The 22,646-nt window shown below is 37.0% G+C and overlaps 1 protein-coding gene across 4 annotated transcripts in view; it reads right to left on the reverse strand.

The window, feature by feature from the left end:
• The window catches only part of Ntan1 (N-terminal amidohydrolase 1), a 434,508-nt gene that overhangs the window by 85,088 nt on the left and 326,774 nt on the right, over positions 1–22,646 (reverse strand). Inside the window, exon 2 of one of the 4 annotated variants that reach the window (XM_081753961.1) lies at positions 19,810–19,898. The exons of the other annotated variants lie outside the window; for them this stretch is intronic. The gene's annotated coding sequence lies outside the window, so the exon portion shown is untranslated. The remainder of the gene's footprint in view (positions 1–19,809; positions 19,899–22,646) is intronic. 4 annotated transcript variants of the gene reach the window in all.

Genomic DNA, 22,646 nt, shown 5'->3' on the forward strand with positions numbered 1-22,646 from the left:
TGCTAAAAATCAATTAAGTTAGATTTTTGTTACGGGAATGGAGTTTTTGCTCTCTCGATAACAGGCAAAGTTCTAGGAGGCAATGGTACCATTCGGGAGGCATGCGTCAGGTTGTGAACCAGAGTTTAGAAAATGTTTCTGAGGGTTAGGTCAAATTTAGTACTAAATTTTGAGAAAGTTTGGGGCTCGAGCTAATTTTTTTTTAAATTATCGGGCCTGGGTCGGGCCAAAAACTTTTAAAATTTATCGGGCCCGGGCCGGGCTTGGGCCAAGAATTTTAAAAAACTTATCGGGCCGGGCCGGGCTCGGGCCGAAAATCTCCAAAACTTTTCGGGCCCGGGCTGGGCCGGGCCTAGGTACGTTCGGGCCGGATTGGGCTCGGGCCGTAAAATTCGGCCCGTGCAGGTCTCTAGGGTGAGGTCGAGTGGGCATGAGTCCCAGTCATGAGCACCGATCTTACGAGTTCGCGCAAATTTGGTTTACCTATCATAGAAATGTGAATTTTTAACTATATGCATTTTTATTAAAGTTGATTATAGTGCCAAGAGTATAAACAAAGTGCCAAGAACATAAGTCTTGATTGCCCGGATCTTAAGGCGGATATTGTGCATGGAATTAACACAGTATACATTTTGAAGAAAAACTTCCTGACCTATACCAAACATTCTCTTTGCTAGTAGAACGAATAGACTGTCACCAAATGCTATAAACCCTTCACATGAAATCACAAATAACGCTCAACCATCTGCCCTCGGCTTCAAATCTCTAATTACCACAAGTACATATTTAACAATGTTTCTTTTTTTTAATTTCTTCTTTGTTACGATGGGGCTGCGGCTGCAAGTTCCCATACAGTTATTACGGAGGAGGAGGGGCGTGAATTTTATAAGGTAGACACCTGATGTGATGCTTCAAGCACAATTTTGACCCTATTGTACGCGAATGGAATTTTAATAATGACAGCTTCTTTTAAGATGAAAAGAAATGAAAGTTGTATGTAAACAGGTTTCGTAACAAAGGAAACTGCTCTTCTGTGGCTGTACCACAAATACGAGAGAGAGAGAGAGAGAGAGAGAGAGAGAGAGAGAGTAATAAGTAAATCCTGAACCACAAGACAAGTGAAGGAAAAATCAAACACAAATTACAAGTTTTGAACACTATCATATTCATTACATAGTGAATCCTGTTCACATACACTCTAACCTCATTATCATAGCAAAAGGAGGGGGTTCTCTTACACTGTTGCTCCCTCAAATACTTTATTCACAGTTTAAACTTCAAATAATTCCCATATAAATGCAAAACTCTCTAACCACTGAATGTGTTTTCGTGAATGTGTGAATGGATTGAATGTGTTTTCGTTGTGATTTTGTTTGATAAGCTTAGTCATAACACCGATATTTTGTATCAAGGGTGGAGACAGACACCCCAGATCCCCACAAATGCAATGATAGAGGCGCCAAAACTGAAAGATGTCAAGAAACTTTTCATCTAATTCCTATAGCATACTAAATTGTTTAAAATTATTTAATTCAAAGGCAATTCACTAAATGCACTTAATTTCATATTTTATTGGGCTGTCTGCAATAACAATTTTCTACTATTTTGCTGCCCTAAAGAGATTATCGATACTCTGTGCTTGTCTGCTTCCCTAGGCTAACTCCTTATAACTGCAAACATGAAATAGATAATTAAACTGAAAACTTCAGACGGAAGTTTCAATAGGACCTTTTAAATTGCTCCCTTGAACTATTCAAATTACAATTTAAAAAAAAAAAATACAGGGTCAATTTCTAAAAGTTAATAGTTTCGGAAAAGAGGACAGTCACGCTTTCTTTTAAATTCCACGTCACATGACTAATATTATAAATTAAAATATTTAAATGGAATGTCAGCTTTCCTAGAAGGATGAATATGTGGGAGTGAATTTAACACATTTGTAGGTTTCCTCCAATTTAAAAGGCCTCAGCATTTTCACACAATATCAGATAATTTATAAATAGTGAATGAGTTGGGTTGCGAATGGGTGGAGTGAGAATATAGGAGGAGCCGAGAGAACCCCGAGAAAACTTAGACAGATGTTCTCCACAAAATACTCACATTCAAGTTTGCATTGGATAAAACTGGACTTATGGCAGTTGATCCTACTCTGCAGTTGTCAAAATAGTACAAGAATGTGTATAGTCCCTTCACACCACATCCCAGAACTGAATTTGGATATCAAATTCTTCATCTCTGGTGCGAGGAGTTCCTGGTTCGATCCCAGACTATAAGTTTTTGTTCTTGTCCGTGGGTTTTGTCGAGGTTCTCTCCCAGATTCTTATTCCATCAATCTTTCATTAGTCATCCGTCTCCTTTTGTCCCCAACGCATAATCCTGGAACGTAAAACTAGAAATTTCATCTAATTTGTGTTTGTGTTTGTGTGTGTGTGTGTGCAAGTCCTTTTTCTTAAGAGGTCCCATCACGGCGAAATTAAAATACCGCTAGTTTCACAGTAATTATGTGATATCTTCAAATAGATAAAAGATAATCTATACGTGGAAAAAGAGCTCGTTAGACAATATTACTTTACATGAGGTACTGTTATCATGACTCACTTATCAGCTTTTGATTTCTAGCCATTTAGAAAATTGGCATTTATTTTCGCGTTTTTAAATGGATGTAAACGGCTGTAAGTGGCTTTATCACGAGCTACTGGGTGACTCGTGATAACGGTACCTCATACAAAATAATATTGTCTAGCAAGCTCTTGTTCCACATTTCGATTATCTTTTATCTATTTGAAGATATCACATAATTACTGTAAACTTAGTGGTATTTTAATTTTGCAGTGATTAGGCCTCTTAACTCTTTATTTACAGACCGATATTTTTTTCTTCTTCGTAAATTCTAAATGCTTCTTTCTCCAGCTATAGCCTTGCTTTTATCTGACGTTCAGACTTCATGTCTTTAATACAACTCTACACTAGTCACCTTTCGTTCCCCTCCTCCTACTTCCATGCTACATTTCGTACACACCACTTCGTTCAAATCACTGTTGCTTTCATCTTTCTAATATTTGTTGGAGCGAAGTTCCTCTTTACTTGATAGAAATTCCTTTATCCGTGCATGTGAGGATGCCTGACCCGTTCTTAACAATATTTGACATGGTGATTCCAAAACGCGCGCTGAGTGTCGTAAGGGGTCGCATGTCCCGATCGGACACACCATTGAGGAATAATCACCGAAAAACGGGATGTCCATAAACTTAATTTCAGAAAAAGCATTTGGCGTGCGAATTCTCATTGCAAACAATAGAAAATAAGAATTTTCAGCATTAGAAATAAGGTGAAACCCTTTCCGTTTCGTTCTGCGAGCACAATTTTTCAAAGCCATTATGCTTTTTTGCTGATATGCCAAATTCAACTATTTGCATATCGTGTTCGTTCACAAAAACAATTGATACACTAAAAAATTCTACGAATACAGTGAGAAAAAAATTGTAGGTGGCGTACTTAAAAAGATAGGTTACATGCGTAATTCCTGTAGCTTTTGGACAACGTACAGCAGAAGTATAACTGAAAACGCATGTTTTATAATACTTTCTGTGTAAGTGTTTCATCTATACGTACTTTTCGTATGAAACAATGTAGGCGGTCAGGATCTCACATACAAATGGACGTATATAACGCATAGCTGACGAAGGTAACATAAGTATATGCATGTGATATACGGAAAACTGTTAGATGTCAGACATCCTGCAACGTCATGATGTAACATCTAAGGGCAGTGCCTATGTAGCATACGGATAACGTATGCTCCGTACTGATTTCTATAGTAAGCAAGAGGATACCGTATATTTGTACAATATACCGCTGTCCGGAGAACGGATTTTTTTCTGTGTAGTCAATAAAGGTCGATGGCTTTGCTCTAAATTTGCAACTAACGCAAACCTAGTTTTAATTCCATACATATATTTTTATCATACAAATCTGAGGCATATTGAATTACAGAAGCACCGGATATGGTTGTGTACACCACAGTCTCCTTGCACAATGAACGGTGGAACAGAGTTCTATTTGTATGGACGAATGAATACAACCGATATCTTGTTCACACTCTATGAATGGATTTATACGAAAATAAGTAATCACACTGAGCTACTGTCCACTTGCATAAGAGTATCATTTTGTGTATCACAGTACATGACGGCTGCTAATTACTCTGAAATAGACAAGTGACGAATGCATTACTTCTAAAGAGAGAGTAAATATTCATCTAATAATGGGTTCCGGAAGTGTTTTATTTGGTATTTTTGCAACTGAAGCTGACCACCAACTGCATATCGGGTGAATGATGTTTGGTGTCACGACGAGATGACACATCGCTTCCTTTTGGACTTTTAACTTCCTTCCCTTCCAGGCGCTAAGAGTCTTTCCTCCTCCCCTAGATGTAACCACCTTCGAACCCTCAGGAAATCTTCAACGATTTTTTTTTATTTTTCTCTGATAGTTTCTACTCTTTATAATGAGCTTCATTTTCTTCGCTTCACAAAATTTCAGATAACGCTTACATCATTTTCATTTCTTTTACAACTCTTGCTATCTACGATTGTGGAAAAGGTTAAGACGAGGTCGTCTCATCTGTCGCCTCTATTTTAATAATGCTCACTTTCTTCACTTTTTTTTTTTCCTTTCCTCTAAGATAAACCAAAGTTCTATTCGAAGAAACTGATTGATGTTACATGGAAGATGGTGGGTCGCTAGATTGTGTTCAAGACCCCTGTCACTAAAAAGTATATCAGCTATATGAATTCTGAAAATCGCTTTTCTTAAGATTAAACTTCAGATTAATTCTTCACAACTGTTAACCTTTTATTTCCTTTCAAATGTTATTATTTCAAATCTGCTCTCTCCATCTTATTTATCATCCGTCCACGCTGATTAGGGATGCGCACGAGTCGAGACAGAATTTTCCTGACAAAATTTCGAGTCGAGACACGGCTCTTCCAATAGACAAGAATACATTTTTCGACGGGACAGCCTCAAATCTTGTCTCGTGCGCATCCCTACCGCTGATGGAGTGGCTATTGCGGCGTCTCTTAGTGCACGTATTTTCGGAGTCGATTCCCGCTGGGAGACCACTGAACGCACTCCGATGGTTCGGATTCTACCTTTAACTACATCCACGTCTCATATAGCTTCGATGCTGTAAAGGATCAAGTAACTTCAACAAACAAACAAACCAGTGTGTTATTGAGCGTACCGAAACATATCATGCATTACGAGAAATTGCACTAACTATTTGTTCTTACATTTACCTATAAGAAACAAATTAATGAATTTCAAACATGTGAAGCATGATATGTACAGTTAGAAACAAAAGTTCTTTCTGTTTGGTAAAATTTATTTTGTACACCGTTTCACCGAGTTTCAATGCTATAACATACAGAAAAATACATTATTTTAAATTTACTGAAAACTGTATTCAAATTGTCCTTCTATTCTCAAGTTATTCACGAAAGAAATTTCGTCAAACGGAAAGAACTTTTCTCACTGACTGTACAACACGATATTTAAAAATGAAACGAAATCGTTAACTTTTACATCCCGTGATTATGTCACGGCTAGACTAAAGGAGACAGTGATGATGAGAAATGAATGAAATGGTAGAATGAAGAAAGTGGGAGGAAACGGGAAACTCCGAAAGAACCCATGCATACTGTGTTTATCCACCATAAAGTTTACTTGGCGCGATCTGGGATTGAACCAAAGACCCTACGCATCACAGGTGAACGCTCTACCACTGAACCACCGCGGCCCCAAGACGACATTTAAAATATACGAGTTCACAAAGTGTACATTGCTCCACCTTCCGCTATACAACCTAATTGGTCTGCTAGGTAATTTCTACCGGAATAGTTTGTGCGTTGTGATGAATGTTAATCCAATGAAACTTGTAACTGTTATCGTTATGTATAAGTGCCGTTGGCTAACAGCCACCATGCCAAATTAGGCCTCTACTGTTTCAGATATTCGAAATATTTCTTGAAGCCAAAATATTTTTATCTTCAATTATACTGAAAAATTCTACCAGTTAAGAAATCGAACTAAAGTTTAAAAAGAAAAAAAAAATGCATATACGTAATCCGTAACGCGGCATGATTCAGAACAGTTTAATTGAGCTGAGCGAGCGAAGCGAGCGAAGCTCTTATACTCGGGTTAGCCGTTTGGTTGTCCGCGAACTCCTCCTAGACCGTTTGGCCGATCTCAACCAAACTTAGCACGCTGATAGAGTATGTCGTGCTGAGTGACAACATAGGTCGAAATCAAAAATCCGATGTATCATCGAGGAATAATGACCGAAAAACGCTTCCTCCTAGACCGTTTGGCCGATCTCAACCAAACTTAGCACGCCGATAGAGTATGTCGTGCTGAGTGAGAACATAGGTCGAAATCAAAAATCCGATGTACCATCGAGGAATAATCACCGAAAAACGCTTCCATAGACTTAACATGGGGAAAAAGTTTTCACGTGATTTTTTTGTCAACAATTAAAATCTGCGCGTGATTTTCAAAAATTCCGGCGAAGCCCTTTTATTTTTTTAGCGTAAAAATTTACAATTTTAATTACAATTTAAAAACAAATTAACGATTTTTTAAACTTTTTTTACCCGGAACAAAAGGTCAAAACGAAGAATTGTGCAATTGTTATGAAAAATAGTGATTGTTTTAAAGTCACAATAAACTGATTACGTTGCTTAAGCTCGCTCAGCTCATTTCATTGCAATCGAGTATATCCATTGCATTCCTAGTAATAAAATATCCAGTGAAGTTTTCCTGGCGACATATTGCAAACAGTCTTTCTCGGGTTAGCACCCAGGTAAACACTGTTTGTTGTATATACTCTATTGCTCCCATTACATTTGCCTGAAGATGAGGACAACGTTAGCCCTCGAAACGTTGCAAGGTACAACAGTATTTATCTAACTTGGGAAGACCTGTTTGCTAAATAATAATAATAATAATAATAATAATAATAATAATAATAATAATAATAATAATAACTGAATATTGAAATAAGCACTGTCTTCTCCGCTTTTTCTTCAGGATGTTCATTAACCTAATTTTGTTTAAAAGTTGTGGCAGAAGTTTCGATTACGTTCTTAGAAATGGTGCTTCTCTAAATAATTGGTCAGATGCTACATCACCAAGTATAATTTGTCTTCCTGTATTTCCTGCGAGCCGTCCAGAGAAGTATGGTGGCTGGCAACAATGTAACAGCTAAGTGATATACGTTTGGTGTGCCTTTTGCATTAATGTTAGAAGAAACAGATAAAGATCTTTATTCTTTCCAGTCCATACGTTGTGTTGAATCCGCAAAAAGAAAGAAAGAACTGATGTAAGCTCAACATGCATAACGCCAGTCTCCATTTCCCCCTTTGAATGTTTAGCAGCAATATGAACTGTGCATAAATATCTCTCGAAGAAAGGTAAAAGACATTAATTATGCTCCAACATATACAAACACATCCTTGCTTCTTTCTCCGTCTACGCAATAACATTCCCTTCAAGACGAGCACTTGCTATTTTTCCTACACGAAATCTAACGGTGTGTGCTAGTGTACATGCTGATTTCTGCACTGGAATCACTTCTAAAAAGGATTTTGCAAACATCAAGACCGTCTGTCTGCATACAGCATGGTTCCTTTAGTTTTACTGGCCATACTGGTACTACAGGAGATTCGTTTAAAAAAAAAAAAAAATACAATTTACAAACTCATAACTTGCAAACAAATCACAAGAAATATATGCAGTATCGAATTTACGTATAAGCTAAACAACCTATAGCTTAGGGGCCCCACTGTCTTGTGGGCTCCAAAAATTAAAAGAAAGAATTGAATATACCTTTCCAAAATATAAGAAAAATAAAAAATAAAATAAAAGCTATATATAGCAACAGTGCTTCGTGTTGTATAAGCTCCTATGATCTAAGAAAGGGCCTCTTCTGCTATTCTGTTTCTTAAAATACCACTTGCTTCTTCATTTCTGCATATAAGATGCCTACGTTCATCTGGATATATAAAGGGCCCCAATACCTTAAGTAACTCAGGGCCTAACCAAACCTAAATCCAGCTCTAAATATGTGCAATCAGTTCTGAAGTTATACAATAAATGTGCGAGAATCATTTTGTCATAGAAGAGTGAACACAACTGAACGATCATATCCTGCGCAAGTGTGTATGAGCAATATTGTTGTTCACGAGGCATGACGAGACGAGAAATAAAGTTGTCTTGTCTTATAAGTTTTTGTCAAATTCTCGTCTCGTCTCGAATTTTTTCTCTTTTTGTTTTGTAAAATTATGTACAATCATGGCCAAAATGATTATCGCATATCTATAACTGTCTTCTTGTAACAATATAATTCGATAATGATTCTGCAGGGTACTTTTAATACCGATATTATGTATGTAATCGGGAAATGTGTATTTGTGATAAATTTCATAGGAAAAGAATTATAAATACGAAAATTAGAATGAGTAAAACAAAATGATGCTAAATGGACAAGAAAGTTTTATTTTCGAATTTATTGTTCTCATTTACTGCTCTTTTGACATGAAATTTGCCACATACACGTCTTTGCTGATTATACACATACTAACCTTATAAGAAATACCGGGCGAATTCGTTATCAAATTATATGCCTACAACAACATATTTATAGACATGCGACAATAATTTTTGGACATGAGTGTACAAAATTAATGTCTTGATTTTCTTCTTACTATAATCTACAAGTTATCGGAATCCATCTGCGTCATGAGAAATCAACGAAGAATGTGATATAACCAGGGCTGGATTCAGAATTGATGCTGCTCAAGTGCACAGCCAAACTTGTCACCTTTTACAGACCCTTGCCCCACCCACACCTAGAAGCTGTAGGCTACAATACAACAATAGCTAAGCTATGGTGTGAGACTTTCCTTTCCATTATTATTTTAACTAATATAACATAATGTAAATATTCTGTCTTAGTTTACTAATTCTAAGCCCTTTTCTCTTCAATGCTCCTCTCCAGGCATCTAATTTCTCTTACAGTGCTGCCTTGGTCTTATTCACCAGCATGATATCATCCGCAAATAGTCTGGAGGGATTTAACATGCAATACCGCTACGGTAAAATTCACTATATCAGTTAATTTCCGAGAAAATTGTACCGGTACGTGAATTTGATGAATCACTTGCACCTATTCCCATTTGAAAAACCGAAAGTTGCATCCAATATGACAGATCCAAGATGGCAGACGTTGTGTGTAACATGTGTCAGAGAAGCAGTACTTGATCCAATTTGTTCTACATATGTCCATATTCATGTCCAGTTACATCTAAAGAAACTAAATGCAATTTTGTGTCGGAGCATTATAGTAGTGTATGATTGAATTCCGGATATACAGTATATAAAGGTCTATAAATATGCAAGTTACCAGTATGGGCATATCATATGCTTTCTCTAGGTCGATGAAAACTATATGAAGGTCCTGGTATTCTCTGTACTTTTCCATTAGCATCCTAAGTGCAAATATTGCATCCGCTATTGATTCTGGCATGAAACCAAATTGGTTCTCTGTTATTTCGGTCTCTTCCCTGAATCTTACTTCTATCACTCTCTCCCAGCGCTTCCTCGCATGACTCATAAGTTTTATTCCTCTGTAGTTGCCACATTTCTTGTACATCTCCTTTTTTTTTTTTTAAAAAAAAAAAAACGGTACAGTGTAGCTGTTTCTCCATTCGTTTTGGTATATTTCCTGTTTCCAATATCCTTTTTTTAAAAGTCAAGCAAACCACTGCACTCCTTTATCTAAAATTTTCCATGTTTCGATAGCGAGATTATCTAGTCCTAGAGCTTTAGCACTTTTCAAACTGTTCATGGCATTTTGTACCTATACCATCGTCATAGGACGAACCAGTCCCTGATTCGTGGATAGACTTTCACCATTTTCCCTCGAGTTCTCTTCACTGAGAAGTTTCTGGAAATGCTTCTTCCAGCTCTTCTTTATCTTCTTCTCACTTTTTAGAACCTCGTTAGTTTCGTCCTCGATGCAGCGTACATGCGAAATGTCTTTTTTTTTTTTTTTTAACTCTCTCTCACATTCGAAAGCTTGTGTATCATCTTTTCTCCCTGTTTTGTTTCCAGATTGTTGTGCAACTCATCATAAGCCTTGACTTTTGCTATACTAACTACCTTCTTGGTGTTCTTTTCCACTTCTTTGAAATCAATCAAATCTAGTTGATTGCCACAGCTCTACAACTTTTTGTATAGTTCCTTCTTCCTCACAGCTGCCTGAACTTCTTTATTCCATCACCATGTTTCCTTATCAGTGAGGCCTCTTCCTTTTCTCCCACAACTCTCACACCTGACTGCTGGTTCATTCCTCTTCCACAGGCAACTCTTCTTCCTTTGTTTGGAGGGATGATACCTGTGATGTAGCGATTTTTGTCGAACCTTTTCAGCATTTGTAGCATCTAATTTCTCCCCACTTCGTTCCAACAGGAGCATTTTGTCGTCCTCTTCCTAGTTTTCTTTGAAGATATCAGCTACTACGAGACAGTGCTGCTTCATAAGGCTCTCAGTTGGTATTACTTTGCAGTCTTTTGCATTATGTATGTTTTGTCTCCTCCATTAGATGAAGTTGTTCTGAGATCTTGCGATGCCACCCTTATATGTAATAAGATGTTCTTAATTCTTGTAGAAGGTATTTAGGATAGCCATATCGTATGTTTCTGCCACTTGTAGTATGTTCTTCTCTCCTTCCTTATTTCTGCTTTCCAATTCATATCCTCCATGTATTCTTATATATCTTGATCTTGATCGTCCTACAAGCACATTTAGATCTCGTGCTAGGCCACGCTTCTGAATTAATGAACAACTCTGCAGAGTACTGTGTAGTTCAAAATTCTTGCTTTATTTCTTCACTACAACCAACTTGCGGGGCATAGGCGCTGATTATATTTAAGGTTTATCCTTCTCCTAGCACAAACTTCACTATAATACAGAGTAATTCTGTCACTTACGAGGAAGGTCCATAAACCGTGAGAGTTGAATTTTGATGAAAATTAGTGACAAGATTCAGTTCGAGTTGCTAAGTAACGTAGTAATAGTCACTCGATGCGCAAATGCTTCGTTGAGCTGCTACAACGACGCCATCTTGAAATCCTGTAGGCAATGTCCAAGAATACCCTTTTAGCACAAAAATGAAAAAGCTTTTGATAGATCTGACTTCAGTATTGTAAATCAAGGTAGATCGTCTATATGTGAGAGTACTTCCAGTGCATGATCGCCATCCTGAAAGGCGCCATATTGAATCGCCGTCAAATATGATAAATGGCAAGGGGATCATGTGGGGTATCAAATAACGCTGGAATTTACTCCTGAATCCATTTCCGTAACCAAAGTTTACATATCTGTTTTCACTTCAGAGTTAAGAGCCTTCTTACCCACAGGAACATATAAAACTGTGCGAGTTAATCTTGTGTCATGAAACGCGATCGTGCGAGCACTTGCATGATTTTAACTAATGCAGTAGTTAATGCAGTACAATAGTCACTGTACCAATCAAATCTTGAGATTAGTGAGAGAAATCGTTAATTAAATTGAAATTCCTGTAGTGAAAAATGGAGCAGCACTGTAACAAATTATATCTATTTCAAAATCGCTATATATATGAGTCTGTGTGTGTTGCGATTATGCATAGCATTTAAATGCTGTAATATAAGTTAGGTGGAACGGCACATATGGTTTTAAAGAATCTGTCTTGAAGTTATTAGAAAATTAATAGAAAAAAATATTAGAAAAATAATATAAACTATTGCACATAAGCAAATATTAACCTACTAACCTTTTGCTCTTCAATTGTGGTGATGGAGATCCAAAACGTAGTGATTAGCACACAGCATCATGGAGCAGTGCAAACACTTAACAAATACACTTTCGTCACAATCTTCATGACCACAGACACTCTTTTCTACTAGTCTTCAGAACATTTGTAAATGAACCAACTATTGCCCCTGTTACGTACCCACATTTCTGCCATGCATATGTAAGCATGTCCTTTAGGACTGCCGCACAAAATTGATAATACACAACAGAATGCATTTTCTTTATGAAAATTCTGCCATATAACTTGTACACCGAACAATTGAACACCTGCTACAATCAGTTATTTATCACAGTTTTGATATGAAAACTAGTCTTACCTTATTATAAGCAAGTGTTTTATCGTTAAAGGTGGAAAGATGCAGATATTTAATTATTTAATATTGAAGGGAAAAGCAAGAAAGAGGCTTGTTTTATGGATTGCAACTTGGAATTGAATCTTGTAATAATCTTTACTGGACTGCCACATATTCTTAGTAGTTGTGCATGCATTCTCTTATCACTAATAGCAGAACAGATAAAAGAAAAGTGAATTCTAAGTTTCCAGGTGTATCTTCTACGAATTGGCTGTGAACTAATAATTTAAATCTCCTTCATTGTTCAATGTGGCAGCAATAAATCGATTGTATTTAGAGAAACTGTCAATAAATATATTAAAGTATTTTAACTTCGTAATATACACGGTAAATTATAGGTTGTCAAGTATGAGTATTGGAAAAGAATGCAATATTCTGCAACAATGATGGTCTTTGCGTAAGGTTTCTAGATTGGAGAAGAAAACTTAACACACTATAATGGACCACGTAAAATTGCCTAAAATAGATTTTTGGTTTGATACAATTCAAGGTTCCACACGCCTGCTACGCTAAAGGAGACGTAGACCTACTGATTATAGTGGAATAGGAACCATTTTGGTCATTCAACTAATATGTACCAGTTTATATAATTTTTCTAATATATATCCGAACAATCCCTTTGGTATTCTCTGCTTGTCAGCACTATTAGACATGTGTTTCATCGGCCAGCAGTCTATTCCATCGCACTTTGAAATAGGTATGATTTGTAGCATGCTGATATTCCATTTTTCACTACAGAAATTTCAATTTAATTAACGATTTCTCTTACTAGTCTCAAGATTTGATTGGATAGTGGCTATTGTACTGCATTAAATACTGCAAGTGCTCGCACGACCGTGTTTCATGACACAAGATTAACTCGCACAGTTTTATATGTTCCTGTGGGTAAGAGAGCTCTTAACTCTGAAGTGAAAACAGATATGTAAACTTTGGTTACGGAAATGGATTCAGGAGTAAATTCCAGTGCTATTTGATACCCTACGTGACCCCCTTGCCATTTATCATATTTGACGGCGATTCAATATGGCGCCTTTCAAGATGGCGATCATGCACTGGAAGTACTCTCACATATAGATGATCTACCTTGATTTACAATACTGAAGTCAGATCTATCAAAAGCTTTTTCATTTTTGTGCTAAAAGGGTATCCTTTGACATTGCCTACAGGATTTCAAGATGGCGTCATTGTAGCAGCTCAACGAAGCATTTGCGCATCGAGTGACTATTACTACGTTACTTAGCAACTCGAACTGAATCTTGTCACTAATTTTCATCAAAATTCAACTCTCACGGTTTATGGACCTTCCTCGTTAGAGGGCCGCGGTGGCTCAGTGGTAGAGCGTTCACCTCTGGTGCTTGGGGTCCCGGGTTCAATCCCAGGCCCCGCCAAGTGAACTTTGTGGTGTGCATGGGTTTCCTCGGGGTTCTCCCGTTTCCTCCCACTTTATTCATTCCACCATTTCATTCATTATTCATCATCACCGTCTCCTTTAGCCTAACCGGCATAACCGTGGGACGTAAAACTCAAAGATTTCATTTTTTCTGTCACTTAGTTTCTCTAATACAATTACATCTCAATACCACAATCAGTTTCTTTCCCTTCTTTTAACTAATTCTACTACTGCTCTTTTCTTCCCACCACTCCCGCATTGGTTATTGCGTTCCATCCATCTTATTTCTCCATTCTTCTCTACACTCACATTTGGAACGTTTCCATCGCTTTTAGTTATGTTCATATTCCTGCTTTGCACATTATAATCTTCCATAAACACTTTCGATGCGTCTTTTCCACAACACTAATTTAACGTTCCATAAAATAAAGGTTTGTTCTAAGCTTGCTCATATTCTCGATATACAGACAATGATAATATGTGATGGTAGTTGCAACAAAATAGGGTGGAGTTCTCCCTGCTGGCCTAATGACTGAGGCACGGGCCTTCAGTGCACGACGTTCCGGGTTCGACTTCCAGTGACAGGGCAACTCCGACTCTCACAAATTTATTACGGTCGCTCATGATACCCATTGGGGGCCTGCGGGTGGAAAAGCCTTGAAATTTGAACATATTGCGATGGTTCGGATTCCACTTTAAGCTATAGGTCCACGATTCATATAACCTCGCTGAAAAGACACACTAAAGAGTGAAATATGACAGAACGTTAAAATACAAAATTGAAGAGAATCCACAACAGAATAGGGAAAAAAAGAGATCTTTGGTTAGTTGAAGTCGTACGTCAAGTTTCAGCATCAGGCTATACGACATAGGATCTTTCGGGTCCTTACAAGTAACTGAAAAATGAAATCTTTGAGTTTTACGTCCCATGGTTATGCCGGTTAGGCTAAAGGAGACGGTGATGATGAGTAATGAATGAAATGGTGGAATGAAGAAAGTGGGAGGAAACGGGAGAACCCCGAGAAAACCCACGCACACGGTGTTTGTCCACCACAAAGTTCACTTGGCAGGAGCTGGGATCGAACCCGGGACCCCAAGCAACAGAGGTGAACGCTCTGCCACTGATCCACAGTGGCCCCTTACAACTAACTGAGTTTGCATCCAAGGAGAGTACCCACATGGGGATCAAATCAGAGACCACGCGTTCCAAAAGCAGTGCATTAGTCATTTGGCTGCGGAGCGGTGATCTTATCCTTGACTGTACAGGGTGCCTGTTTTGCTTTGAATATATTTTCTGTTTATCTTTCTCTGTGACAAGATGCTGATTCTCCAGCAATTTGACTCCACTTTTTTCCGAAGTCTCAACTGCAAACAATTCATTCCCGTACAGTTATCATATCAAAATGAATACCTGTTACTTGATTTTTTAACGATGTGAATTCCCAGAAACAATGGGTTTCAATTATGGATAATAACGGTACATAACGCAGAACTAATACAATAAATAATTTATGACAGCTCGTAACATCGTCTAAAATTAGTGTTTAAATTAAATTATGTTAATGGCATCAGTGTTACCAGGCATTTAGATGTGTTTTCTATCACTATACTGCAACAACTTCAATTTATGTTCTAATGATATCTTTTAATATTGAAAGTACAGTTCATGCAGCGGGGGGGGGGGGGGGGAAGAGTATGATTTCGAAAAATTGATTAAATAGCTTTCGGTGTTTTCAGCTAAAAGATTGTAGTTCGTGGAATAATACTGTTCATGTGCATATTTCTTTGTTACTGTATTTGAGAATCTACGAAGGTTCTTCGAGTAGTATAATTAGTATGCGTTATTTCTACCAGAAATTCCCGGTTCGATGGAAGCAGAGTACACAAGGCACATGTTTTCTTGAAATTCGTTCATTTTACTGGAAAGAATGTTCCTTTTTTTTCCCCAATGGTATCAAATATGGCACAGGAACGAAAAGTGTTACGTTCCATCTCGATCATTTTGTTGCTTTCTCCATGAGTAAATATACGTATTTTTTTGTATTTTCGGGGGAGGAAGATAGCACACGCTTGGCAACACTACTACTGCTATAAATGATAATACCATCCTACATTTGTCTTCATTGCCTCTTTAAACATTTACTAGAGGTTGAGAATCACAATATCATATTCACTGTTATCAGTAGTCTGGAAAGATTTAGGATTTAGGATTTAGATTTCTGGGCTTTCGGCATGTAAGGCTATTTAGCCCTTCACGTTTTGAGGGATGACACCCCTCGGCGAGCACACAATCCGAGGAAAGGGAAGGAAGAAAGGATGTGGGAAGGAAGGAAGCGGCCTGGGACATATAAGTTAGGTACCACACCGGCATTTGCCTGGTGTGAATGAGAAAACCCAGGAAAAAAACTCATTCAGGGTGGCTGGCCTGAAGAAGCGTGTTACACTTTTTCGACCGAGTGCCCCCACCGGGAAGTAGTCTGGAAAGAAGATTAACAAACCACAATTTTCTTAAGAAAGTTTTCTTTCCTTTTTCATTTGTAAGTTTAACGTCCCACGTTTATGCACCGTGATTAAGGAAGATGGTGATCAGAAGTGAATGATGTTGGTGAAAGGAATAATAGGAGAACACAGACGAAACTCACGCACACGCTGTTTGTCTACCACTCATATGATGTTTGTAAAAAGGTTCAGCTGGCGCACGCTGGGATTGAAGTAGAGGCCAACTCCACCAGAGTTGACTGCTGTACCACTGAACCACCGTGGTTCACAAGGAAACTGTATATTAGGGGTAAAAGTTGATCTGAAAAGGTAGGGAGACGGATGACGTCATGCCGTCCCCCGTGCCTATCTGTGCCCATTGTAAATTCTTTAGGAAGTGAAGGACGCTGGAGAAGTGAAGTAACGGCGTCCTTTCGCGTTCCCCCTCACTTGTACCTATATAATCGTAAAGGACTAATGCTGTATATACCACGTTAGAGAGTACAGTAGATCCGAACAGTTAGTTGTCTTCGCAATTTAATTCACTAAAGCAAATAAACGAGGCAATTGTAAAGCAGTGGCAACGCTGATTCAGTATCTCTAAGCATCCAAGAGTTGTAAATTAAAATCGGGGTCATCCAGGTTGAAGAGTGTCGTGATGGCTGGAAGGTGTATGAGTGGATGCACTTCCATATGTTTGGCAGAGGGCGTTCCTCTTTCTTCCCTTCCCATCAGCCACTGATAACACAAGTCACCGACAGCATTAAGTGAAAACGCTCGACCCTCCCACCAGGGAATGCTATGAATAACCCTCCATTAGCATACGACTAAGTAATACAACTGAAAGGCAAGGATATTACAAGAAGTGTACATTGTTCAAACATTGTCTCTCTTTAATTTATATTAGTGTAAATTTTTAGTATAATATTCAATTATTGTAGTTTTATTTTAATTATAATTTATCCTGTCATTATTATATTTTTGAAATAACGAACTGATATTTCTAACAAATATTATATCATATATATACCAGTATGTAATGATTACAATTTATTAAAACATGCGGAATTTTGCTAAATGAATAGCAAAGCAAGTATTGTTTGACTTATCCTTTTAGTCTAACTTCTCTTTCAGCAGCGTGGATAATGAGGCGTGAACCTATAGTTTAACATAGGATCCGAACCACGTGAGCTTTCACCGGGAATTGAACTTGGGTCTCCTACTAACCATGTAGACACGAGGGTAGCTTCTTTGGAATACTGAGTATATATATATATATATAATTTTAATGATAAATGCCATTGCCTAACATGTGCAAGGAGGAGTTACACCTGTGGTAGTATTTGTGGTGGAACATTGTTGGCAGAATGCGCTGTTTTATTTTTAACATGTGTAAAAAATAGCTTTTACAATTATCAACATTGCAAAACAACATGTAGTTTTTATCCCATCCTATAAATAAATATTAATGAGTATTAAACATTTACATTAAAAATTATGGCGATTATTTTTTTTCTGTTGCTCACAATTGATTCTAAGCAATTTGTAAATTTTTTTGAATTACACTTCTGGTCATTTAGACAATTACTAAAATGTAACATTACGATTTGTCTTATTGGTTTTATTCTCAAAATATATCCATAGACAACGCTAACTTCTGTCACAAAAATCATGTCTCTAGCATTCTTACTTCAAAATATATACTGGATCAAAATTTGGGTTGCATTTCTTTCGGGACACCCTGTATTGTTATGGGTGCCCACGGGAAAAGACAGGGCTCTTTCACCAGAAATATTTTCCGCAACGAGACCTTCTTGAAACGAGGCAACTTCAAACTCTTTTTTCGCAGGACTTCCTTCAAAGAAAAATTAATATATCAAGTTCACCAATTTCCGGAGGGAAATTTCGGCTTGGTTTTCATTTTGATAAATAATATTTGCATATTAGTAGCAGAACACCCGTTTTTCACACGAGAAGAATACGTTTCACTTTGGGCATAGGAGACTGAATTTGGGTTTAAAGTCATTGTTCGTCATGGTATGGTAAGTGTCACTGTTCGTCTCAGCAACCCCCAAAACTATGGATTCGATACTAATATCGGTCATTTTCGATCATTTTAATTTATTTTCCTCTCGCCCACGTTGCGGGGTTGAATTTGGATTTAAACAGCATCGGGAGAATCACTATTCATCTCAGCAGCCTCGAAAAATATGGATTCGACACTAATATCGGTCATTTTCGATCATTTTAATATATTTTCCTCTCGCCCACGTTGCGGGGTTGAATTTGGATTTAAACAGCATCGGGAGAATCACTATTCATCTCAGCAGCCTCGAAAAATATGGATTCGACACTAATATCGGTCATTTTCGATCATTTTAATATATTTTCCTCTCGCCCACGTTGCGGGGTTGAATTTGGATTTAAACAGCATCGGGAGAATCACTATTCATTTCAGCAGCCTCGAAAAATATGGATTCAACACTAATATCGGTCATTTTCGATCATTTTATTATATTTTCCTCTCGCCCACGTTGCGGGGTTGAATTTGGATTTAAACAGCATCGGGAGAATCACTATTCATCTCAGCAGCCTCGAAAAGTATGAATTCGACACTAATATAGGTCATTTTAAATATCTCTCCCTTCCCATCCCCTAACGTAAGTTGCACCGTCAAATTAAAATTATAAAAACCATCTCAGGCCTGAACCTCATCTATGGTGAAAATTTGATTAAGATTGGTCGAGTGGTTTAAGAAGTACGAAGTCAAAAACATAGTGACTTTCATATTATATATAGAGAGAGATCATAGGCGTCTCTGGCAGGGGACGGGGGGTCGCGTCCTCCCCAATATTTTAAAGTACAAAATATTCAATATTTCATTCTAATTTAATTTATTTACTAATGACAGAATAACAAACAAATAAATAAATAATAATAATTATATTTATTTGAAATATATTATTCAGGCTGTGGAACGATTATATCAGAGTTCTTGATATACCTTGGGAATCCGTGAAGGTAAGCAGAAAGGTAACAAATGGAATCGAAGATAATAAATAGGTTGGGCTAGGTAGCACCATTTTAATCACTTTCTTCGATGTCCCCCCCCCACCAAATTTTACATGCCAGAGACGCCAGTGAGAGAGATTATCAACGAACTTAAAAAAATCGTTACTGCATTCTCTATGTCTGTGTGTCTGTCTGTTATTTGATTATTTTTTTTCAATTTTGAACCATGTATTTGATAGAACTTCAAAAACTATCAGAGAAAGTGATTAAATTTTTCGCGTCACTCTTACCGTTCGAGAGATATTGGCCAAAAATGGCCGACTTCCAGAGCTTTAAGGAGCCATATCTCGGGAACCGTAAGTCATAGAGAGATCATATTTTACTCATTTTTGCGAGAGAGAGAAGAAAGTGCGGATAAAAAGATTTACTTTTACATCTAGGAACAATCACAATTATCCTTCCCTCTCCATTCTCTTTAAGTTCGTTCTGGCAATGCTCATGGAGCATTCTCAACTGGTTTTTAAAATGTGAAATGTATTTAGATACGCCCATTGTTTAATTTTGAATGTTTATAGTATTTAACGCTTGAAAATACAATGTAATATTATATTTTTCTCCTTCCATTTAATACATAATAGTTGGAAAATATATTAAGATTACCTGTTAATCAATAGTCTCTACCGCAAATGCAATGGTGTAATCAGCTCAGCTTGAAATGGTATTCAAGTCTTCATATAACCAAAGCTTACCTGGAAATAAAGAACAAAAGAGACTTAGAAATGTGGTATAGACCTTTCTAAATGCATTATTTAATTTATGTTTCAGCACAAAATGTAGCTCTAGCTTCTACAGTATGGAACTGATGTTTTAGTTTATAGTTAAAACAATTTCAAGAAACAAAATCTAACTACTTATTTTCATTGTTATTATTGACACACTTAATCTTTCTAGTAGAATATGTTTGTCGGTGAGCATTGCTCCAATATTCCTACACGTCATTTATTGGAACTGGACAGCACTTATCTTCCTTATCGAATAATAAGCTCTCTGGGTTGGTTCTTCAAAATACAAGTATTTCATCTCACTTATTTATTATTATTATTAAAAAAAAAAAAACATGGCTGGGACAGTATGTGAGCCCAACTTAGAAGCTCCCGATGGGCAATACTATGGCCAAACCAAACCAAAGCTATAGCGGCTTTTATTCCTTAGACTAGCGTCTCTCAACCGTTGTGTCGCGAATACATGTCAAGTGTGTCGCGAGGTTTTAAGTTTGATGTCTTCTTATATTTCTGATTGCAATATTTATTTCTCATATTCTTGCTTAAGAGTCATAAGTTTATTTTATGTTAATATGTTTCTATTCAAGAGTCATCGTATTTTCTTGTGAGATTTGTATCCCGTAGTCGTTCCATATTTTTTTTAAAGTACATATGTATTTTTATGTGTTTGCTTTTTTGCATCTAGGAGAAAAATCACATGCAGGGATATCGCGAAAGTTTGAAAAGAATTTTGGTGTGCCCCAAAGGAAAGAAAGGTTAAGAAATGCTCCCTTAAACAATGGGCTCCTTGCCTACCAAATTTGGTATATACCTGGCAAGTAGTTCCCGATAAATACCTGCAGTGAAATTATAAGATCCCCCCGTATGGTTACGCCAGGAATTAAAAATGGAACGAATAGCTGTCTTTTAACACAAACTTACTTTTCAATGGGGGGGAGGGGAGGTAGCACATGTTTCTTACGTACTTTTTAAAGCCAGATTTTTCCGAAACTTTCCATCTCTTCGCAGCTGCTGTACTAAATTAATCTATATAATTCATTTTGCTTACTTTAAAAATGCGTAGGAAGTGTCCTCGTAAATTTGCCTCGAGGGAACTGTTAAAGGAATACACAACGAATTGCGCCACCATCTTTTTTTTTTTTTTTTTTTTTTTTTTACAAAGGATTTTATTTTTTTCATAAATGAAACGACGAGAAGATAGAAATAAATTTGTTGCTGGTAATGTAATGTGCATGTTTTCATTACCAATGGAGTGGGAGGCTGCCGTCACGTACACTCATCACTGCGACTGGGCAAGGTTTCTTGCTACCGTCCACTTCAAACTATGCACTTTCGTGTGCAAAGAACACTAAATAATGCAACCAGTCTTGAGACTCGCTTAATGGCCATGTATAACGTTAAAAAATGTTTTCATTAAAATTTATAAAGATAGGTAAAGAATACCACTATACATTCTTTAATCTGTGCGATAATTACTTGGTATTAATAATGAAGTTCAGTTCTGACCAGCTTCACCTTTGAGTTCAGACAGATTAAAACGTTGATGTCCTAATTGAGTTCGAGATACGGTCTATTCCTCAGAACAGATTATGAAACAGAATATCTATCTATCTATCTATCTATCTATCTATCTATCTATCTATCTATCTATCTATCTATCTATCTATCTATCTATCTATCTATCTATCTATCTATATATATATATATATATATATATGTTGTAATTCATTATTAAAAATACGTAGAGTCACCTTGAATTCAGAAATAGTCATATACAGTAATAATCGTGCGCCTACTGCCTATACAACCCAACTTTCACAGACGTTGTGCAGGTCCCAAACGATTAGGAGTTCTGTTAACTTCATATCAATAAGATTGAGCATTTTTTATCGTAGTAAAACGAGAGGGGCTATTGTCTCCATACTCAGCTTCTTTTAATCCCAGTATGGACGTGATTTAGTCCTCAACCTTAGGAAGAGCGCTCAATGCTTCAGTCTTAGCCCCACATAATGCTTAAACGATAAAAACTTTAGTCCTCAATTTTACAAAGAGCGCCTAATGATTTATTCTCATTTCTTAATTTTTAATCCTCCCCCACAAAATCTCCTTTTTGTGTTTTTTTTTTTTTCAAATTTTTAATGAGGCAACAACACTGAGTTAACGCAAGAGCAGTGAACAATTTCTTGTTTTTATTCCATTTTATAAAAACATTGTTTTAATATTGTAAGGTTATTACTTTCCACTATAACAGCGTTTTCTTACTTTTCCTCCCATTGCTTTCTATATTTTATTGGCCAATATCAATATAATAGTTTGTACTGTTAGTTTGAAAGGAATTGTCTAAATTTTGTTTCAGTTTTCCTCGCATCCTTTTTCTTTTTGCTTGGAAACCGGGCGATAGATGTCGACAGTGTTGCCCACGAAACGACAAATATGTCATCTCGTACCAAAAACGAGACAAGAACATGTTCAAATTCAAGATGAGATGAGAAATTTCTCTAGTCTCGTTCAAGTCTTATGTTTCAAACACTGTTTTCCAGTTACTTTATTCATAAAATAAAAACTATAAATTGACAAAGTGATTGGATGAACACACACTGAGCACAATGTATCAACGTTTAAAGATACATAAGTCATTACACAATGTACAGCAATAACAAATATTATTTGAGTCTTATTATGAAATGAAATGAAGTTTTTCAGTTTAACATCCCA

Source organism: Thermobia domestica, chromosome 3, assembly GCF_964235325.1.
Source record: "Thermobia domestica chromosome 3, izTheDome1.hap1.1, whole genome shotgun sequence".
Lineage (NCBI taxonomy): Eukaryota > Metazoa > Arthropoda > Insecta > Zygentoma > Lepismatidae > Thermobia > Thermobia domestica.